Source organism: Amblyraja radiata, unplaced genomic scaffold, assembly GCF_010909765.2.
Source record: "Amblyraja radiata isolate CabotCenter1 unplaced genomic scaffold, sAmbRad1.1.pri scaffold_1169_ctg1, whole genome shotgun sequence".
NCBI lineage: Eukaryota > Metazoa > Chordata > Chondrichthyes > Rajiformes > Rajidae > Amblyraja > Amblyraja radiata.
Genome location: NW_022630352.1, coordinates 1 through 22,673, shown reverse-complemented (window position 1 = coordinate 22,673; position 22,673 = coordinate 1). Strand labels below are relative to the sequence as shown.

General features: G+C 48.8%; 1 long non-coding RNA gene across 1 annotated transcript; it reads right to left on the bottom strand.

The window, feature by feature from the left end:
* Positions 1–3,796: 3,796 nt before the first annotated feature.
* On the bottom strand, positions 3,797–4,461 carry LOC116969781. Its single transcript, XR_004410921.1, has 3 exons — positions 4,412–4,461; positions 4,225–4,299; positions 3,797–3,899 (listed from the first exon to the last, which is right to left on the bottom strand). It is a non-coding gene; the product is annotated as an uncharacterized LOC116969781 (long non-coding RNA).
* Between the last annotated feature and the right edge of the window lie 18,212 nt (positions 4,462–22,673).

Below are 22,673 nucleotides of genomic sequence, written 5' to 3'. Positions count from 1 at the left end.
CCCACGCTACCACCCCGCACAACTTGCCTTTGCAACACAGGAGCAGTCGCACAGCAGTAGAGTCGCTGCCTCACAGCGCCAGTGACCCGGGTTCCATCCTGACTACGGGTGCTGTCTGTACGCATTTGTACCTGCGTGGGTTTTCTCCGGGTGCTCTGGTTTCCTCCCACTCCACGTTTGCAGGTTAATTGAATTTGTCCCGTGTGTGTAGGATAGTGCTCGTGCGTACGATGGGCCGAAGGGCCTGTTTTCCGCACTGTATCTCTAAAGCTGGGCTACCACAGAACCTGCTAAATAACCCGCCGCACAGAACATGTTAACAGCTTGCTGCAGGCCGGATAAAATCCCGTGGCGGGCCGGATGAGGCCCGCGGGCCATAGTTTGGAGACCCCTGCCCTAAACTAAACTAAACAAGCTGATCTTGTCTGAAGAACGGTCTCGACCCGAAACGTCACCCATTCCCTCTCTCCAGAGATGCTGCCTGTCCCGCTGAGTTACTCCAGATGTTCGTGTCTGAGCTGTTTTTGAATCTGGCGGTCAGGGACTTCCATAACCTCTTAGCTGCAGGGAGAGGGTGGGCAGACTTGAATTGTTTTCTCTAAGAGGCGTAGACAGTCAGAACCTTTTTACACCTAGGATGGAAATGTCACAGACTAGAGGGCACAGCTTTAAGGTGAGAGGGGGACTGTTTAAAGGAGATGTACGGGGAAAGTTATTTTTATACAGAGGAGCAGGGTGTCTGGAACGCGCTGCCAGAGGTGGTGGTGGAGGCTGATACGATAGGCTTTTAGATAGGAACATGGAAGTGCAGAAAATGGAGGGATATGGATCACGTGCAGGCAGATAAGAGTATGGTCTGGAGTTAGGACGGCAATGTGGCGCAGAGGTAGAGTTGCTGCCTCACAGCACCAGACACCCGGGTTTGATCCTGACTATGGGTGCAGTCTGCACAGTTTGTACGTTCTCCCTGTGACCTGTGTGGGTTTTCTCCGGGAGCTCCCGTTTCCTCCCACAATCCAAATACGTGCAGGTTTGTAGGTTAATTGGCTTGGTATACAATGTAAAATTGTTCCATGTGTGCAGGATAGTTATTGTGCGGGAATCATTGGTCGGTGCGTACTCAGTGGGCCGAAGGGCCTGTTTCCACGCTGTATCTCTAAATTCTAAAGGGCCAATAAACCAACAGACCTGTATGTCTTTGGACTGTGGGAAGCAACCAGAGATCCCGGAGAAACCCCACACAGTCACGGGGAGAGCATACGAACTCCGTACAGACAGCACCCATAGTCAGGATCGAACCCGGGTCTCTGGCGCTTTGAGGCAGCAACTCTACAGCTGCGCACCGTACCGCCCCTAGTGTATAGATTAGCTTAGTATCAAGGATCTATTAAATTAACCTACTAACCTACTGTGTGTAGGATAGTATTATTCTCGCGGGTCCCTGGTGGGAGACCGCTTTGCGGGGCACCGGCGGCGGCGACTTCTCCCGCCCGAATTGCGGGGTTGAGAGTGACCTGGAGCGGGGCCTTACAACGCCAGGCGCGGTTGTAAATTGCCGTGGACTTGCCAGCGCCCGCCGGGGGCTCCAACATTAAGACCCGGGGCAGGGCCTTACATCACCCGGCGTGGCTTTGATTGGCCGCGGACTTGCTAGCGCCCGCCGGGGGCTTTGACCCCGACTTCGGGAGAGGAATGGAGAGCAGGGGAGAGACAAGTTTTGCCTTCCATCACAGTGAGGAGGACTCACTGTGATGGATGTTTATGTGAATTGAATTGTGTTGGTGTGTGTCTTGGTTCTTTTTTTGTATGGCTGCAGAAACCAAATTTCGTTTGAACCTCATGTGAGGTTCAAATGACAAATAAAAGGTATTGTATTGTATTGTATTAGTTTGCAGACTCACTGGTCGGTGCGGACTCGGTGGGCCGAAGGGCCTGCTTCCGTGATGTATCTCTAAACTAAGCTAAATTACACACTAGAGGCAGCATGGTGCTACAGCAGTAGTGTTGCTGCCTTACAGCGCCAGAGACCCGGGTTCGATCCTGACTGCGGGTGCTGTCTGAACGGAGTTTGTACGTTTTCCCCGTGACCTGCGTGGGTTTGCTCCCACAATCCAAAGACGCGCAGGGTTGTAGGTTAATTTAATAGGTCCCTTAAGACTTTAGAGATACTGCGTGGAAACAGGCCCTTCGGTCCACCGGGTCCATGCTAACCAGCGATCCCTGTACATTAACACTATCCCGCACACTAGGGATAATTTATAATTTTTGTTTACCGAAGCCAATTAACCAACAAACCGGCACGTATTGGGAGTGTAGGAGGAAAGCAGAGCACCCGGAGAAAACCCTCACAGGTCACAGGGAGAACGTACAAACTCCATATAGACAGCACCTGTAGTCAGAATCGAACATGGGTCTCCGGGGCTGTAAGACAGCAACTCTATTGCTGCGCCACCTAGTGTTTAGTTTAGTTATACAGCGTGGAATCGACCCACCGAGTCCACGCCAACCAGCGATCCCCGTACATTAGCACTATCCTACACACACTAGCGACAATTTTACCTTCTAAACAAGCTTATTAACCTACAAACCCGTACATATATAGAGTGCGGGAGGAAACTGGAGCACCCGGAGAAAAGCCACGCAGTGACGGGGGAAACTCCAAACACGTACAGGTTTGTAGTCATTTAATAGATATTTAAGATGGGCTTGTTTCCATGCTCTAAACTAGACTTACATTGGACTTCAGAGATACAACGCGGAAACAGGCCCTTCGGCTCAGCGAGTACACACTGACCAGCAATCCCTGTACACTAGGGACAATTTATAATTTTACCAAAGCCAATTAACCTACAAACCTGTACGTCTTTGGAGTGTGGGAGGAGACCGGAGCACCCGGAGAAAACCCACGCAGTTCATTGGGAGAATGTACAAACTCCGTAGACAGCACCCGTAGTCAGGATGGAACACGGGTCTCTGGCACTGTTAAGGCAGTAACTCTACCGCTGCGCCACCGTGCTGCCCATATGATTCTGACTATGGGTGCTGTCTGTACGGAGTTTGTACGTTCTCCCAGTGACCTGCGTGAATTTTCTCCGGGATCTCCAGTTTCCTCCCACACTCCAAAGATGTACAGGTTTGTAGATTAATTTAACAAGTTTTACCACAGGGCCTGTTTCCCTAAACTAGACTTTACGTTAGACTTTAATACATTTACTAATTTAATAGATCCTTTTGACTTCAGAGATGCAACACGGAAACAGGCCCTTCAGCCTACCCGAGTCCGCACCGACCACTGAAATCTCCGGTTTCCTCCCACACTCCAAATACGTACACGTTTGTAAATTAATATAACAGATCTTTAGGAAGAGCCTGTTTCAACGCTGTAACTCTAAACTAGACTTTACTTTAGACTTCACAGATACAGCGCGGAAACAGGCCTTTCAGCTCACCGAGTCCGCACCGACCAGCGACCACCCCGTACACTACCATTACACACACTAGGGGTAATTTACCTGCAAACCTGTATGTATTTGGAGTGTGGGAGGAAACTGGAGCACCTGGGGAAAACCCACGCGGTCACGGGGAGAACGTACCAACTCCGTACAGGCAGCACCTGTAGTCAGGATCGAACCTGGGTTCTTGGCGCTGTAAGGCAGCAACTCTACTGCTGCGCCATCGTGCTGCCCCTGGTGTTTAGTTTAGTTTAGAGATACAGTGTGGAAACAGGCCCTTCGGCCCACTGAGTCCATGCCGACCAACGATCACCCAGTACACTAACATTATCCCACACACTCACCTGCTCTGTTAGACAGAGGTGGAGGGTGAGGCGCACAAACTGGGACTCTGTGACGTGAGCTGTGGACGGGTGGAGGGTGATACTGAGCACCCATGGGTGCTCCCTGTGTGGGAGAGAGAGAGATGAACAGATTATATCGTAGGGAGCCAGAGGTGAAAGGGGAAGGAGAGGTGGGTGAGAAGGAGAGGGAGATAGGGGATGAGGGGGAGGGGAGAGGGAGTGGAACAGGGCGGGAGAGGGAGGGGGTTAGAGGGCAGTGGAAGGGACGAGAGGGGATGGGAGAGGGGAGTGAGGGAGAGGGGGGAGGGATGGGGGAGTGAGGGAGAGGGGGGGAAAGGGAAGGAAGAGGGGAAGACAGAGAGATGAACATTATATAGTTGGGAGCTGGGGAGAAAGGCAACAGGGGGGAGAGGAGAGGGGAAACGTACCCGTTTGCATCGTGGTCGATTTGTACCTCGTCGAGATAGATTGAACGAAGAATGTCCAGCTCAGAGTGTGGGTCACTGTAGGGGGACGGGAGAGGAAGAGAAAGAGTTAACTTCACCCTGCACCACCTCCTCATTCCTCCCTCCCTCCCTCCCACCCTCCCTCTCTTCATCTCTCTCCCTTCCTCACTCTCTCTCTCCAGACGCCATCTTGTCCCTCACCCTCCCCGTCCGCTGATTGGCTCCAGCGCCCCTCCGTCAGCCCAGCAGCCGCTCCCATTGGTTCATTGCTGCCACGTCCCGCCCTCTATCGCTCTCCTCTTCCTCCCTCCCTCTCTCTCTGTTCCCATCTCCCTCCTCTCTCCCCCCTCCTTCTCCTCTCCCCCTCCTCTCCCCCTCCTCTATCCCCTCCTTCTCCTCTCCCCCTCCTCTCTCCCTCCTCTATCCCTCCTCTCCCCTCCTTCTCCTCCCCCCCTCTCCCCCTCCTCTCCCTCCTCCCTCTCTCTCCTCTCCTCTCCTCTCCCCTCCTCTCCCCCCTCCTCCTCTCCCCCTCCTCTCCCCCCTCCTTCTTCTCCTCTCCCCTCATCTCCCTCCTCTCCCCCTCCTCTATCCCCTCCTTCTCCTCTCCCTCCTCCTCTCTCCCTCCTCCTTCTCCTTCTCCCCCTCCTCTCCCTCCTCCTTCTCTCCTCTCCCCCCTCCTTCTCCTCTCCCCTCCTCCTCCCCTCCTTCTCCTTCTCCCCCTCCCTCTCCCTCCTCTCTTCTCCTTCTCCCCCTCCTCTCCCCCCTCCTTCTCCTCTCCCCCTCCTCTCCCTCCTCCTTCTCCTCTCCCTCCTCCTTCTCCTCTCCCCCTCCTCTCCCTCCTCCTTCTCCTCTCCCCCTCCTCTCCCTCCTCCTTCTCCTTCTCCCCCTCCTCCTTCTCCTCCCCCCTCCCTCTCCTCCTCTCCCTCCTTCTCCTCTCCTTCCTTCTCCTCTCCTCCTCTCCCTCCTCCTTCTCCTTCTCCCCCTCCTCTCCCTCCTCCTTCTCCTTCTCCATCTCTCCCTCCTCCTTCTCCTCTCTCCCTCCCCCTCCTCTCCCTCCTCCTTCACCTTCTCCATCTCCCCCTCCTCCTTCTCCTCTCTCCCTCCCCCTCCTCTCCCTCCTCCTTCTCCTTCTCCATCTCCCCCTCCTCTCCCTCCTCCTTCTCCTCTCCCCCTCCTCTCCCTCCTCCTCCTCTCCCTCCTCCTTCACCTTCTCCATCTCCCCCTCCTCCCCTCCCCTCTCTGTGCTGAGGATCCACAATCCATGAGTACAACACCAGTGTGTTTGTTGTCACCAGTAACACAGCCCCGGGCCGCAGTACTAATGTAGTTCCACACTGCGGGGTAGTGTCAGTCCACCGGTAACCTCTACCAGTAACCCGGACCCCCCACCTCCACACACACAGTGTGGACCCCACAGCGGAATATGAAGTGGTCTTTCTTTCAGTCGCTTCACTATGGCAGGCCATGGCGGAACGAGGGTAAACGGGTCGCCGAGTCTACCTTTGACCAGGCCAATATCAAGGAGGCCACATCTGGAACACCGCATGCAGGAGATGAGATTAGAGGAGGTGCAGGTGAACATCTGTCTCATCTGGTACGGCTGCGGGAGTAAGATTCAGATTCAGATTCAATCTTTATTGTCATTGTGCAGTGTACATTACAGAGACAACGAAATGCAGTTAGCATCTCACCCAGAAGAGCGAACATAGAATAATGAACAGCAGAATATATATATATATATATGTACATACATTAGTGCAATTTTTCTGTGGGAGGGAGTGGCCAGGGGGGTGATTGGCAATCACCAAGGTGCAGAGTTAAGGTGTGTAACAACCACAGGGAAGAAGCTGTTCCTGGACCTTCTGGTCCGGCCACGGAGAGACCTGTAGCGCCTCCCGGATGGGAGGAGGGTAAACAGTCTGTGGCTGGGGTGAGAGCAGTCCTTGACGATGCTGCGCGCCCTTCGCAGACATCGCTTGCTCTGGACAGACTCAATGGAGGGGAGTGAGGAACCGGTGATGCGTTGGGCAGTTTTCACCACCCTCTGCAGTGCTTTCCGGTCGGAGACAGAGCAGTTGCCATACCATACTGTGATACAGTTGGTAAGGATGCTTTCGATCGTGCAGGGGTAAAAGTTCACCAGAATCTGAGGAGACAGATGTACCTTCTTTAGTCTCCTCTGGTGTTTCGGGACAGTCGTTACATCCCATGGTGGCTAACCATTTTAACCACACTTCCCAAGAAAGGCGTTAGAGAGGGAAGTGGGAGCGAGCAGGAAGATGGTTGTGGAGAGAGACAGATAGGATGTACAAAGATGAAAGGGGGAGATAGAGAAGGAGAAAGGGGAAAAGATGGAGGGAGAGTGAACTATCCCAAAGGGAGAGTGGGAAGGGAGTTCAGAGCGAATGGGTTGGCAAAGGGGAGAGAGGGAAGGGTCAGAGAGATGCAGTGAGAATGGGAGGGGCGGAGGGGGAAGGGGGAGAGACAGAGACAGAAACGCAGAGAGGGAGAATAGGGAGGGTGGGATAGAGAGTGACAGTTCAGAGAGAGTGACAGCAGTACGCAAGGGTGGAAAGAGAAAGGGAGGAGCGCGCTGTGCTGCATCATTCGCCGTTTTATCTATGTTTAGGACAATTCAGATGTGGCAATGTTTCTGTCCTCTGAGTGTCGTGAGTTTGGACGTTCCTCCTCAGAGGTGATGAGGGCAGATACTTTTATTATCCCAGGGTAAAGTCAGATCCATTCCAGGCAGAGATAAGCCGCGATCATCTTGAGTGGCGAAGCAGAGTGGAGGGGCCATTTTAGTCCGAGGCGATCTGTTGAACTAATTGGATAGCTAAGCCCTGAAAGGAACCCTGGAATTTAGGATTGCCTTGCTGAGTGAAGCGGATAGAAGGAAATCAGATAAACATGATGTGGAGAATTGAATCTGATGGAGTTTGAAACGATGTCCCCATTGCTGGAACAATACCGCTCCCAATTTACATCCCACAGTATCGCCATAAATAGTGGCGGACTGGGTCTAAAAATATTGGTTGCCAGGAAACAAAGGGGGCCCACCCACAGCTACAATGTTATCATTTAGAAACATAGAAAATAGGCGCAGGAGTAGGCAATTCGGCCCTTCGAGCCTGCACCGCCATTCAATATGATCATGGCTGATCATCGAACTCAGTATCCCATACCTGCCTTCTCTCCATACCACCTGATCCCCTTAGCCACAAGGGCCACATCTAATTCCCTCTTAAATATAGCCAATTAACTGGTCTCAACTACCTTCTGTGGCAGAGAATTCCAGAGATTCACCACTCGCTGTGTGAAAAATGTTTTTCTCATCTCAGTCCAAAAAGACTTCCCCCTTATCCTTAAACTGTGACCCCTTGTTCTGGACTTCCCCAACATTGGGAACAATCTTCCTGCAACTAGCCTGTCCAACCCCTTAAGAATTTTGTAAGTTTCTATAAGATCCCCCCTCAATCTTCTAAATTAGAGCGAGTACAAACCGAGTCTATTCAGTTTTTCTTCATATGAAAGTCCTGACATCCCAGGAATCAGTCTGGTGAACCTTCTCTGTACTCCCTCTGTGGCATGAATGTCTTTCCTTAGATTAGGAGACCAAAACTGTATGCAATACTCCAGGTGTGGTCTCACAAAGACCCTGTACAACTGCAGTAGAACCTCCCTGCTCCTATACTCAAATCCTTTTGCTATGAATGCTAACATACCATTCGCTTTCTTCACCACCTGCTGCACCTGCATGCCTACTTTCAATGACTGGTGTACCATGACACCCAGGTCTCGTTGCATCTCTTTTCCTAATCGGCCTCCATTCAGATAATAGTCTACTTTCCTGTTTTTGCCACCAAAGTGGTAACCTCACATTTATCCACATTATACAGCATCTGCCATGCATTTGCCCACTCACCCAGCCTATCCAAGTCACCTTGCAGCCTCCTAGCATCTTCCTCACAGCTAACACTGCCCCCCAGCTTCGTGTCATCCGCAAACTTGGAGATGTTGCATTCAATTCCCTCATAATTTTCATAACGAATAAATAAAATTTTCAAATAATACATATGGAAAAAAGGGTACAATTAAAATTTTTGTGGAAAAAATGTGTGTTTCTTAGTAATTACAGTGTACATGCACTGTACATATTACAGGCAGTAGATACCGAATGTAAATACCGAATGTTATAATTGATTTATTTATTTATTTATTTTAATTTTAAGTAATTCGTTGATATTTTAAAATAGTTTACTGCACAATTTACACATTAACAGATAGTTCAAAAGGTCTCACCAAGACCCTGTACAACTGCAGTAGAACCTCCCTGCTCCTATACTCAAATCCTTTTGCTATGAATGCTAACATACCATTCGCTTTCTTCACCACCTGCTGCACCTGCATGCCTACTTTCAATGACTGGTGTACCATGACACCCAGGTCTCGTTGCATCTCTTTTCCTAATCGGCCTCCATTCAGATAATAGTCTACTTTCCTGTTTTTGCCACCAAAGTGGATAACCTCACATTTATCCACATTATACAGCATCTGCCATGCATTTGCCCACTCACCCAGCCTATCCAAGTCACCTTGCAGCCTCCTAGCATCTTCCTCACAGCTACCACTGCCCCCCAGCTTCGTGTCATCCGCAAACTTGGAGATGTTGCATTCAATTCCCTCATAATTTTCATAACGAATAAATAAAATTTTCAAATAATACATATGGAAAAAAGGGTACAATTAAAATTTTTGTGGAAAAAATGTGTGTTTCTTAGTAATTACAGTGTACATGCACTGTACACATTACAGGCAGTAGATACCGAATGTAAATACCGAATGTTATAATTGATTTATTTATTTATTTATTTTAATTTTAAGTAATTCGTTGATATTTTAAAATAGTTTACTGCACAATTTACACATTAACAGATAGTTCAAAAGGTCTCACCATGACCCTGTACAACTGCAGTAGAACCTCCCTGCTCCTATACTCAAATCCTTTTGCTATGAATGCTAACATACCATTCGCTTTCTTCACCACCTGCTGCACCTGCATGCCTACTTTCAATGACTGGTGTACCATGACACCCAGGTCTTGTTGCATCTCTTTTCCTAATCGGCCTCCATTCAGATAATAGTCTACTTTCCTGTTTTTGCCACCAGTGCATAACCTCACATTTATCCACATTATACAGCATCTGCCATGCATTTGCCCACTCACCCAGCCTATCCAAGTCACCTTGCAGCCTCCTAGCATCCTCCTCACAGCTAACACTGCCCCCCAGCTTCGTGTCATCCGCAAACTTGGAGATGTTGCATTCAATTCCCTCATAATTTTCATAACGAATAAATAAAATTTTCAAAAAATACATATGGAAAAAAGGGTACAATTAAAATTTTTGTGGAAAAAATGTGTATTTCTTAGTAATTACAGTGTACATGTACTGTACATATTACAGGCAGTAGATACCGAATGTAAATACCGAATGTCATTATTTATTTATTTATTTATTTATTTTAATTTAAAGTAATTCGTTGATATTTTAAAATAGTTTACTGCACAATTTACACATTAACAGATAGTTCAAAAGCATAATAGAGCATTGCATGCAGTCCACTATATTAAGATCAATCGTTTGGGTGCGCTAGATGATTGTGCAAATCTGCCAATAATTGCTTCTGCATCCAATTCATCTAACAATTCCTTTTCAATGGATAGCAACATGTATGATTCCAAATTCTCCTCAGACCGCGAATTTCTTAACCTTGTCTTTATGATCTTTAGCTTTGAAAATGTTCTCTCACATTGGACTTGAGTAACTGATAGTGTGCAGATGACTTTATAAAGTTCATAAAGGTTATCATATGCCTTGTCATGAAGTCTGTTGGATGTCAGAATTTTTAGTACACACGATGGGCAAGTGCTGCAAATTTTACAATTGTTGCAACTGGAATCCATATTCTCACCATCATTAAGTAGCAATGTTTCAAAACTTTGAGATTTAAAAAATCAAGCCTGTATTTTATCCCATCATATAAAGCATAAAAAGAAGTTTAATTTGACACCTAATTCACTTTCATATCTTCAGTATAAAGAAAGTTAGGCCATTTTCATTCTCGGAAATTAGCATCTTGTTCCCTATTGCTTTTCCATTGACTTAACTCAAAAGCTGTGATCAAGGACAGTCAAAAGCCCATAACTTTCTTAAAAATTATGAGAACTGAATGACATTTTCAGTTATTATAGATTTAAGCATTCTGAAACAAATATGAAACAATCTTACATGGATGACCTGAAATTAAAGCATATAATTAGTTAGTTACCTAATTGTAGCTAATTACAAAATTCAATTACTAGATCTAAACATCTCTCAATTTCTTAAAGAAAGGTAAACATTTTTAAATAACCTAAGTGTCCAAATAACATTCACACAGAATTCACAATATAACATGATTTTTAAATCTCATTCATGGATTTATAGGCCAAATGGAAGGAATTTAATGTTTAATTCCCGTAAATTAATGGCCATTTAAATTATCTTGCGAGTGGGATTTTGTGGAACGCGATCATTTGGAACGTTGCGGTTGCGATGAATTTCAACCCCATATCGGCAGGAAAAATACTGCCGGTTCGTATGGGTCATAAGTCACCTTTTCGCAACGTAAAATTTTGATTAAAGGCATCCTAATAAGCACGTTTATATGTAAAATAAACGGCTTTCGTTTACCTGGCCCGTATGTGAGATCCGTCCCCGTTGTCGGTGTTGAAGGCTGTAGAAGTTGATTTTTAAATTACTCCAGCAATTAAAATATCCAGAGCAGTTAAACAAAACGTAATAAAACCTACACACATGGGCAGTGGCAGAACTGCAGCGCCGCTGAAGATAAGTTTTATAACGTACCTACATTAAGCAATAGCTTTAATACATCAAAGTTTGATGCAAAAGAAAACAATTCCAATATTACTTGATCTTTGCTGATTTGCGTGGGAATCCACTAATCGTGATCCTACTGCAAAATTTCTAAGTCGAAAGTTGTATTTTATTTCAAAGTGGGAATTTGAAGATAGGGCCAGAGATGCGACACAGAGATTTTAAACTCGGGAGGGCTCTTGGGTGAACTAGCACAGTGGGACAGGGGGTTGAGGCAGCATCTATGGAGCGAAGGAAATAGCCAAAGTTTTGAGCCGGGTCAGAAGAAGGGGTTCGACCCGAAACGTTGCATATTTCCTTCGCTCCATAGGGGGGGTTGCAGGGAATCAGATAGACTGCGTAATAACAGTGATAATATCCCAGTGTGAGAGTGAGTCACCACCTGCGTACAGCGTTCCCACATCCCTCTCCCCCACCAAGCAAGGCACACTCCTCCCTCCCCTCCGCCCACTCCCCACTTCCTTCCCACATCCCCCCCCCCTCTCTAAAGAAGGAGGGAGAGGGAGGGAGTGAGAGGGAGATCTAAAGGGTAACTGGTTTTGGTCTCCAATCACCTCACAAAGGACAGCCAACAGTGGTGGTGAGGCAGAAAGGAGCTCTCTCTCCCCAATTCTCTCCCCCCCCCTATCTCACCCTCTCTCTCTCTCTCTCTCTCCCTCTCTCCCCCAACTCCTCTCCCCCCAGCCACATTTATATGTACAGTTCACTCCACGAGTGTGTGTGTGAGAGCCGAGCAGTGTTTCTCATTCTGACTCTGCTCCGTGAGCGGCTCGTATTGACAGTAATCGTTTCCAACTCTTAACTGAAAATCCCCCCTCTCTCTGTCTTTCCACTGCCCCCCCCCCCCCCCCCCCCCCCCACACACACACATACACACAGACAGACAGAGACACACACGCAGGTAGAGACACACACACACCACCACAGAGACACAGAAACACAGTGATATACACAGAGTCACACACACACACAGACAGAGGGTTAAATCCCACCCGTACCCCGGCCCGGACATTAACCCCGACACGAATGTTAACACACTCAAACCTCCAACCTGGTCTGCTGTTGTACCGGCACCGAACGAGTTAACACAACCGCCCGCCTGCCCGCTCCCTGCGTTTAGCGTTGAATACTCACGGCTGAGTTCGCTGCGGTGCTGAGTCTTGCTGCCCTGTAGACATCCCCCCCCCCAGAACCCGGTACTGCCCGGTACTATCCCCCCTCCCTCCACTCCAGACCAGAGTCTCGGCCGCTCCTGCGGCAGCGAGTAAAACATAATTTAACGCATTTACTGAGGAAAGTGGATCGGTGCATTGATGGCCCATTGTATAACTACTGGCTGTTATCAGAGTGTACACAGCGGTTGTTATCCATGTTCGTTTTGTAAAAAAATCCGTATGGCTAATGTTTGTTTTAAATCTTTATTGAACAAAGCGAATTTGTATTTTCATATGAAATACCGAAAATTAACGGGGGACCCCTTGGGCGCGGGGCCCAATTTGGAAAAATCGGTCCAATCGGCCAAAGGCCGGCCCTGAGGGGGCCCACTTCATCAGGGCAAGCTAACCTGCCATCGGGCAAGCTGACACCATGGCCAGTCCGCCACTGGCCACAATTCCCAGTTTTCGGAGTTTCTTAATCAATTCCCTGAATTAATCACAACCTGCCTCAGCGGGGATTTCACTTGGCTGATGTCATCTGTTAGCGAATAATTTCAAGATCTTAATTTTTAACTCTGTTGAAACTTTACTGTCCCAAGTGGAGACGGTATATGGTACAACTTCTCCGGGAATGTTCTGCCCCAGTATTTCATTGCCGGAGATTGCAGGTCGCACACGGGGACGTCGCTGTTCAGTGACAACGGGGTAAAAGCCTCGGAAATATTACGACGTGGAAAAAATCTTGGACCTGATGTTTGCTGCCGTTGGAGTCCCTGGTAAATGAGCAGAACGATTCAAGTTGTATAACTCCGTGTATTAACCTAATTCTGATCATGTTATAAGCTTCCCAGTTGATGATGGTTGCATAAGAATACATCAGCGATTTCAATCTTCTTAGTTAAATAATTTTTAACGTTGCCATTTTTCCTCAGAGATACGAAACTACCCCTCTTTCTCTCTGACTGGCGGAAGCCACTAGAATGTTGTTCTTGGCCTCAGAGGGACCTTGCCCAGAGTTGTCCCAGTGCTCAGGCCAGGTGTGACTTTGGGGGGTACACAAAAATGCTGGAGAAACTCAGCGGGTGCAGCAGCATCTATGGAGCGAAGGAAATAGGCGACGTTCTCGGGCCGAAACCCTTCTTCAGACTCTTCAGTCCGTTTCTCTCCGGTGACTTTGGGGGGGTTTACATTATGAAGTTCACTGTGTCTGAGTTATTGGTCAGAGTGAACACCCGCTACTGTGGACACTGTGTCTCACTATGGAGTCTGTCACAGTCGGATTCCACCGCCTGTTGGTCAATAATTGGATCGATCACTTGAACCAGAGGCCGCGGATCCACCCGCGGTGTTGTTACAAAACTGAACTCACTGTGGAATGAATCCATTAACGGAGCTAATCAGCTGCCGGATTCTAAGTTGCTCCTGCTGCCTTCTCTCTGAACCCCTCCTCGTCCCCATCAGATGCCGAGTTCCCTGAGCCCTGTTTATACACGGCCGGTCACAGTTAAAACAGGCCCCATCAGAGACTGTGAGCCGGTTTCACTTTTGAAAGGACCATTCGCCTATTGTAGCGGGCGCCTCTTCTTTCACTTCCCGCCCTTTACCCCGTCCACCGCCCTATCTCTTCTCTCCTGAAGCAGACATGTCGGGCACAGTCGGAGCTGGGTCTGACATTGTTAAACTTGCAGCCGCGCACCGACTCCAACACCCCTGATCTTTAGCTGAAAATCGAGCCGGTGTTTAGCCCCGGAGAACATGTTCAGTAACGCCCAGTGTCCGTTCCATTGTCTCTCCGCAGTGAATTTAGTGGCGATTGTGATCCTGTCCCGGGGAAAGTGCGGCCTCTCCACCTGCACCACTCGCTACCTGGTGGCCATGGCAGCGGCCGATCTACTGGTCCTCATCACCGCGGTCATTTTGTTTCAGATCCGATATCATTACTTTTATTGGAGTTTCCTGTCCATCACCCCTGTGTGCAGTGTTAACGATGTATTGATATTTGCAGCTACAGACTGTTCTGTCTGGTTCACCGTCACTTTCACCTTTGATCGGTTTGTCGCCATTTGTTGCCAGAAGCTGAAAAACAAATATTGCACTGGGAAAACTGCGGCTGCGGTTCTGGCAACCGCCGGCAGTTTGCTTTGTCTGAAAAACGTTCCCCGGTACTTCACAAAGAAACACATGGAGAATTATTGACAATGTCGCGTGGGGTTGTAAAACGATGCCCAGGTATTACACTGACCCCGGGTGGGTGGCATTTGACTGGTTCGACACGGTTTTAACTCCGCTCCTCCCTTTCGCTGTAATCCTGCTGCTCAACGCTCTGACAGTCCGGCACATTTTAGTGGCCAGTCGGGTCCGTAAGGGGCTGAGGGGTGAGAGCAAGGGGGAGAACCGCAGTGACCCGGAGATGGAGAGCAGGAGGAAGTCGATGGTGTTGCTCTTTACCATCTCCGGCAGCTTCATCCTCCTGTGGCTGACGAGGATTCTATACTTTGTCTATTATCAGATCAAACGATTTGGAACCAATAAGAGTGATTCTGAATTGATCTTCAGCAACGTCGGGTTTTGCTGAGGAATCTCAGCTGCTGCACGAACACATTTATTTACGTGGCGACCCAGTCTAAGTTCAGGGAGCAGTGGAAGAGCGCGGTGAAATATCCGGTCACCTCAGTGCTTCGGCTCATTAATAAATCCCAGAGCGCATCCCAGAGGCGGCCGCATTCTCCCCGCTCCGGACTCCGGCTCCTGACATTCACCGCCGGATCCTCCAGGTGTCAGTCTCGGGCGGATGATTCCATCGAGGTCCCGCTCCTGAACCTCCAGCCCGTTACAACGATATCTATCACATGTAACCAATCGTCCCGTCTCCCTCCGCAATGAGGACCGGTCTGGTGGTAAACTCCGCCCTGGGACCAATGGTCCCGTCTCCCTCCGCACTGGGGGCTGGTCTGGTGGTAAACTCCGCCCTGGGACCAAGCGTCCCGTCTCCCTCCGCACTGGAAACTGGTATAGGGGTAAACTCCGCCTTGGGACCAATCTCCCATCTCCCTCCGCAGTGGGGACTGGTCTGGGGTAAACTCCGCCCTGGGACCAATCGTCCCCTATCCGTCCGCTGTTCAGACCTGCCTGTTGAACGTGGTCAGTGTTGTATATCCATCCCCAGAATGACGGTCCAATCTCCCACTTGCGCCTGGTCCATTGTCCGTTCTTCCTCCTCACAGTGGTCTGCCTCTTGTAATCTCCTCCTCCGCCGGGCGTGATTGAGTCCGGACCCTAGGATCGACCTCACACGCCCGACACCCACACTTTAACTGCTCCTGTTCCATCTGATTATTTGCAAAGTTTGACAGAGCGCACCCCTCCCCTCATCCTCTCCGCCCTCCCCACCCCTCCCACGGAATGCCAGTGCTTCTGCTGGGCCTGTACAATAAAGAGGTGGATGGAGGATTCTTGGCTTGTGTCTCTTCGGTAGAAGTGAGCACAGGTGTCGAGGCGGATTCTCCAAGCCATGGACTTTCTGTAGATTATGAACATTTGGCAGGAGAGAGGGAGGGTGAGAGGAGGAGGATGGGAGCGAGGGGTGGCTGTGTGATGGAGAGAGTGGGAGAGGAGGGGAGAGAGAGGGTGAGGTGAGGTGAGGCGGTAGAACTGGGGGGGAAGAGTGTAAAGAGACGGTTGAGTGAAGAGAGGGAGTGAGGGGAGAGAGGTGAAGGCTGTGGGGGCAGTGAGAACGGAGGGATGCAGAGATGTTAGTGAGGGAGAGAGGAGATATGGGAAGACACGAAGGGAGAGGGGAGAGAGGAGGAGGGGAGAGTGAGAGGATGGAGTGTAGGCAGTGGATGGGAGAATTGGAAGGGATAGAGGGAGAGCAGGGGAGAGGACTGATGGGGAGAGGGGGAGGAGAGGAGAGGAGATAAGGGTAGCATTGAGTGATGTTATGGAGAGATCAGGAGGGGGTAGGAGAGGAGGGAGAGTAGTAATATGAGGAGAGAAGAGCAGAGGTGAGGGAGTTGAGGGGAGAGGGAGGGAGTGGAGAGATAATTGGAAGAGGAGGAGGAACGAGGAAAAGGAGAGGGGTGTGATAGAGAGGAGGAGGGGAGGAGGGGACGGAGAGTGGAGGGGAGGAGGGGGAGGAGGATAAAGGAAGAGAAGGAGAGGAGAGAGAAGGGAGGAGGAGAGAGGGAGAGGGGAATTATGAGAGTGCGGAAGGAGTGTGTGGAGAGAGGGGGGGGGGAGGAAATGGGAGAGGTTGGGAGGGAGGTGGCAGAGAGAGAGGCAGTGGGGGCAGACAAGGAGGAGTGTGGGGAGAGAAATGCGAGGAGTGGGGAGAGAAAGGGGACGTGTGTGTGAATGGGGATCGGAGGAGTGGGGGAGAGGGGAGGAGCGTGTAGGGGAGAGTGGGCAGAGAGAGAGAGAGAGAGGAGAGTGTAGGTGTGTGTGTAGAGTGAGCGGAAGGCTTGTGTTGAGAGAGTGGGCAAGGAGTGGGGAGATGGAAAGGGGTGTGTGGGGAGAGAGGGGGAGGAGTGTTGGGAAGGAAAGGAAGAGGGGAACAATGTAGGGGTGAAGAGGAGAAAGAGAGCAATTGGTCAGCGCAAGGAGGGGCAAGTATGATGCGATGTTTTGGGGCGAGCAGGAGGGGAATGGGTTAAGGAGGGATGGGGAAGAGGTGGGGAGACAAAGGGCTGGAGGCATGGGTGTGAGGCAAGACAGGGGAAGGGGGGGAAAGATAGAGGCGTCGGGAGAAAAGAGGGATGAAGGTGTGTGGCTGGAGGAGGGGAGAGGGGGCTGGAGGGGAGAGAGACAATAGACAATAGGTGCAGGAGTAGGGCTTTCGGCCCTTCCAGCCAGCACCGCCATTCACTGTGATCATGGCTGACCCTGTGATAGTACCCCTATCCTGCTTTCTCCCCATATCCCATTACTCCACTATATTTAAGAGCTCCATCGAACTCTCTCTTGAAAGCATCCAGAGAATTGTCCTCCACTGCCTTCTGAGGCAGAGAATGAAAACGTTTTTCCTCATTTCCGTTCTAAATGGCCTACTCATTATTCCTAAACTAGGGCACCTGATTCTGGACTCCCCCAACATCACAAACATGTTTCCTGCCTCGAGCGTGTCCTATCCCTTAATAATCCTGTATGCTTCAATAAGATACCCTCTCATCCTTCTAAATTCCAGTGTACACAAGCCCAGTTGCTCCATTCTTTCAACATATGACAATCCCACCATCCAGGGAATTAACCTATTAACCTTATGAACCGACGCTGCACTCCCTCAATAGCAAGAATGTCCTTCCTCAAATTTGGAGACCAAAACAGCACGCAATACTCCAGGTGTGGTCTCACTAGGGCCCTGTACAGCTGCAGAAGGACTTCTTTGCTCCTTTACTCACCTCCTCTTGTTATGAAGGCCAACATGCCATTAGCTTTCTTCACTGCCTGCTGTACCTGCATGCTTACTTTCTGTGAGTGATGAACAATGACCCCCAGATCTCGTTGTACTTCCCCTTTTCCCAACTTGACACCATTCAGATAATAATCTGCCTTCCTGTCCTTGCCACCAAAGTGGATAATCTCACATTTATCCACATTAAACTACATCTGCCATGCATCTGCCCACTTGCCCAAACTGTCCAAGTCATCCTGCATTCTCATAGCATTCAACTCACAGTTCACACTGCCACCCAGCTTTATGTCATTTGCAAATTTGCTAATGTTTTCAACTAAATCATTGATGTATATTATAAATAGCTGCGGTCCCAGCGCCGAGGCTTGCGGTACCCCACTAGTCACTGCCTGCCATTCTGAAAGGGACCCGTTAATCCCTACTGTTTGTTTCCTGTCTGCCAACCACTTCTCTATCCATGTCAGCACTCTACCCCCATGTGCTCTAATTTTGCCCACTAATCTCCTATGAAGGAATTTATCAAAGGCGTTCTGAAAGTCCGGGTAAACTAAATCCACTGGCTGTCCCTTGTCCATTTCCTCGTTACATCCTAAAAAAATCCAGAAGATTCGTCAAGGAAGAGGGCTGTAGGAGTGGGGAGAGAGGGCTGTAGGAGTGGGGTGAGAGAGGGCTGTTGGAGGGGAGAGAGGGCTGTTGGAGGGGGGGAGGGGGCTGTAGGAGGGGGAGAGAGGGCTATAGGAGTGGGGTGAGAGAGGGCTGGAGGAGGAGGGAGAGAGGACTGTAGGAATGGGGAGAGAGGGCTGTAGGAATGGGGAGAGAGGGCTGTAGGAATGGGGAGAGAGAGGGCTGTTGGAGGGGGGAGAGAGAGGGCTGGAGGAGGGCCACAAGCCAGTTGGACTATTTGATTTACTCCACATACTTTACACAGATATGAGCTCTAACATCAACCTTGCCAAGTACTCAAAATTGTTTGTTTTTCACTTTCCAGCTGATAGTCACGGCCCAAACCTAGACAAGACAAGTCAGTTCCTGCTACATTGCTCCCTCTGGCTTCACAATCTGCAACTCTTCAACCTTGTCTCATAACCTGCTCTTACCTCCAGCCTTTGTTCCAACCATTTGCTTATCGATAAGGTAAGCCATTTAGAATGGAGTTGAGGAAACACTTTTTCACACAGAGAATTGTGAGTGTGGAATTCTCTGCCTCAGTGAATCCGGTGGAGGCCGGATTTCTGGAAACTTTCAAGAGAGAGCTAGATAGGGTTCTTGAAGATAGCGGAGTCCAGGGATATGGGGAGAAGACAGGAACGGGGTACTGATTGGGGATGATCAACCATGATCACATTGAATTGATGGCTTGATGGGCCATATGGCCTACTCCTGCACCTATTGTCTATTGTCTAAAACACCAACCTCTCCCTCAATGTCAGCAAGACATAGGAGCTAGTCATTGACTTCTGGAAATGGTGTGAAGTAATGTCCTCGTCAGCATCAATGATGTTGAAATAGAAATAGTTGAGTGGTTCACTCCAGAGATGCCGCCTGGCCCACCGAGTTCTCCAGAGATGCCGCCTGTCCCACTGTGTTCTCCAGAGATGCTACCTGCACTGCTGAGTTCCCCAGAGATGTCGCCTGTCCCAATGAGTTCCCCAGCGTTGCTGACTGTTCCACTGTGTTCTCCAGAGATGCTGCCTGTCCCACAGTGTTCTCCAGAGATGCTGCCTGCACTGCTGAGTTACTTCAGCATTTTGTGTTCATCTTCGGTTCATGTTTGTAGGTGTAAATATCACTAACGATGTGTACTGGTCTAAATACATTGATGGTATGTCTAGGAAAGTGCACCAATTCCTCTACTTGCCCAAAAGGCTCTGGAAACCCAACATGTCTACAACAATTCTCCAGATGCACCACAGAACGCATTCCACTGGGAGGCATCACAACTTGGCAACTGCTTTGCTCAAGACAAGAAAACTGCAGAGACTCGTGGATGCCGCCAGTCCATCATACAGACCAGCCCACTACATCCCCCTCCCCTATTTACTTCATTTATTCACCATGATGCCTCAGGAAAGCAGTCAACGTAATCAAGGGCCATTTACAGCCCGGTAATTCCATCCTCCTTCACCCATCGGGCCAAAGATACAAATGCTTGAAAGCACATAAACTAGACTCAGGATGCTTCTTACCCTTTGTTATCAGACTACTGAATGGTCCTCCCACCGGCCAACAGTGTGATCCCAACTTTCAATCCTACTTTTTACAGCCCTCATACCTTATCTCCTTTGCACTATAACACTATGATGTTGTGAACACAATAATCTGCTATTGTTTCTCTTGCATCACCTGGTGTACTGTGTATTGTTTTAATTGATTGTATGTATGTATAGTGCAGATTATGTATTATGCAGATGCTGGTTTAAATTGAATTTATACTTATGTCTAGTATCGTTTAAGTGGAAAGTGGGGATAGAAACATAGAAATTAGGTGCAGGAGTAGGCCATTCGGCCCTTCGAGCCTGCACCGCCATTCAATATGATCTTGGCTGATCATCCAACTCAGTATCCCGTACCTGCCTTCTCTCCATACCCTCTGTCCCCTTAGCCACAAGGGCCACATCTAACTCCCTCTTAAATATAGCCAATGAACTGGCCTCGACTACCCTCTGTGGCAGAGAGTTCCAGAGATTCACCACTCTCTGTGTGAAAAAAGTTCTTCTCATCTCGGTTTTAAAGGATTTCCCCCTTATCCTTAAGCTGTGACCCCTTGTCCTGGACTTCCCCAACATCGGGAACAATCTTCCTGCATCTAGCCTGTCCAACCCCTTAATAATTTTGTAAGTTTCTATAAGATCCCCTCTCAATCTCCTAAATTCTAGAGAGTATAAACCAAGTCTATCCAGTCTTTCTTCATAAGACAGTCCTGACATCCCAGGAATCAGTCTGGTGAACCTTCTCTGCACTCCCTCTATGGCAATAATGTCCTTCCTCAGATTTGGAGACCGAAACTGTATGCAATACTCCAGGTGTGGTCTCACCAAGACCCTGTACAACTGCAGTAGAACCTCCCTGCTCCTACACTCACATCATTTTGCTATGAAAGCTAACATACCATTCGCTTTCTTCACTGCCTGCTGCACCTGCAGGCCTACTTTCAATGACTGGTGTACCATGACACCCAGGTCTCGCTGCATCTCCCCTTTTCCTAATCGGCCATCGGATCATGACAGAAGCCTCCTTGTGGCGATCCCCGGAAATGATGACACGACGCATTCGGTGACGCATCGGGCGACCAATTCTGTTAACATGTTGGATGACGACAGAAGCCAACAGCATCGTCTGACACACGAGGGAACGAACAGGAAAGCATGTAAACAAAGTGTTTCACTATATCTCTGTACATGTGACAATAATAAACTATTACCAATACGAAATATATTAGTGATCATTTTTGTTTTGTGTACTTGTCACAGATGCTGCAATTTCCACCTGACCGCCCATTTGTTCAAGAAAGTGATGTAAATAATTTAGAATTCTGGACTGCTTCACAACCAATATGTAAATTTAAATCATTCAGTATATCAGTCTTTATATGCTACACTCAGAACTCGAAAAATATCAAGTAATTGGGTTTCTTTTCTGCATTTATACAGTTCGATTTCACCTAACATCCTTCAGCTCTGCAACCCGATATGCTTCCCCATGTGCACAATAGAAACTGAGAAAGAAATGGCAGAACAGTGGTGAGTCAGCATGACCTACTTTAATTCTGTTGTTTCCTAATTTGAAACTATTCTTTGCCGCATAAAACCATGTCTCACGCACAATAGACAATGCCCTCACTATCAAGGGATCCCTAATTCTGTACAACTATTTGAATCTGAAACCTTTTGGTGTTTCACAACTTGACATGCAAACCAGATGTGGCATGATGTAGCATTTCCTTCATAGATCCTAGTAAATATATTTTGGTCCCGATCAACAGATCCCTTTATGGTCTGCAAACAAGGAATGTGAAGAGCTCACAGACATTGAACTGCAATTCCACAAAGTTTCATACACAGTTTGGATTTATTTAAATGTTGAAAGATATTCAGTTGGTCTTCTGGATATGACCAAACAAAAGGTAGTGTTTAGTTCAATTATATATATTTGTTTTGAATGTTCTTTAAACTTAGCAAACACAATCAAAAAACATGGATATGATTTGTTTAGTTAAATACATACAATCTAATGAAATGCAATGTATATCCTATTGATCAATTTTTTGATGAATGGCCAATCCTACTGGGTGAAGTCCCCCCATGTAATGGCCCAAAGACCCCAGACGTCAGAGTGAGTTAATAAAAAAACTAGACTAAGTGGGACCCGTTGGGTCCCTGTCACATAGGATGTCTGGACCCCCAACGCAACCCGTTCCCCAATGCAATATTGCACCACAAACGCATAGCCCCAAACTGGACAGGCACAGCACATTTCCCCTCATTCCCCAGCACTCCCTCTCCCTCCTCTTCACTCTCCCTCTTCTTTCCCCTCCTCCAACCCTCCCCCAATCCCTCCCTCAACTCTCCCTCGCCATCCTTTCCGCTACACTTAGTCACTCCCTCCCTCCCTCCATCCCTATCCTTTTCCCTCCCTTCCTATCCCTCAATCCACCACCTCCCCAGTACTCGCCTCCCCATATCCACCCCATTATTCCTCCCACCCCCCCCCCCCACTGCCCTCCTCTCCCTCTATTCCCCAACCCCTACCTCCCCCACTCCCCCTCCTTCCCTCTATTTGCGGTCTCAAGCAGAGGGCAGACCAGTCAACTCATTGTCCATTCATTTCCATTTAGCATTGGGTGCTGCGGCATCACACTCACACTAACCACCCCCCAAACACACAGGTGGGCGGAGGGGGTAAGGGGGAGACGGGGTGGGGAGTGGG